This window comes from Gopherus flavomarginatus, chromosome 7, assembly GCF_025201925.1.
Source record: "Gopherus flavomarginatus isolate rGopFla2 chromosome 7, rGopFla2.mat.asm, whole genome shotgun sequence".
In the NCBI taxonomy this organism is placed as follows: domain Eukaryota; kingdom Metazoa; phylum Chordata; order Testudines; family Testudinidae; genus Gopherus; species Gopherus flavomarginatus.
Window position 1 is genome coordinate 93,392,688 of NC_066623.1, and position 899 is coordinate 93,393,586.

Genomic DNA, 899 nt, shown 5'->3' on the forward strand with positions numbered 1-899 from the left:
GGCATTGGGTTTATATAATGCAAAGCTGTGGAGCTGAGTAAAGTTTAGAGGAGCACAAACACAGATACACAGGCCCGTATCTATTTTTCTTGGCATTCCTGATACTGGAAACACACCCCAACAGACTTTATTTTTAAATCTATTAAAAGATCCCCCACATTTTCCCCCAGACTGATATCTCATATGACATATTTCAGCTAGAAGCACACTTTTCCAGTGGAATTAAAATCCCCTGAAGACCCAGGGTTATGTAACGGAAACAATGAGAGCTCCTTAACTACAATTACCTCAGAGCACTACTATCCCTCAAATAAACCATTTCCTTAGCACAGCTCTCCTGACATGGTTGTTAGAAACCATTGAATAAGTTTCATAACAGAAGTGATAACTCAGAATTCATTGTTTCTTCAATTATTAACTAATTCACTATAGCTTCATGAAAAACAAACCACTACCTTTCCCCCCCTGGTCAAACGTATGAGCATGTGAATTGTAGTAGCCCAAGAATCTCTAATTTTTTTATTTAAACATTAGGTATATGTTAATAGCCTAAATATAATTCAGAAAGTTCATTATTGTCTATTACAGCATCCCCCAGATTGCTTTAACTTGTGCCAAGGCAAAGGCACATCAGGAACTGCAAGACTCCCTAACAGCATCCTGCTTTGCTGCATCCAGAACTAAATCTGCTCCAATGGATTAAATTAATCTCTGGTGCTACTGGATTGATTTCAATAATATACAAAAGCTTTTGCTCCAAGAAGAAGCCTTCAGGAGAGTACTTGTATTAATAGGAAGCGAAGATGGAAGTACAAAAAATGAACACTTTAGTAGAGTTAGTGTTTTCATATGCATAGACTTTAGTCTTTTGTTTGATATTTTAAATAAGGAAAATATAC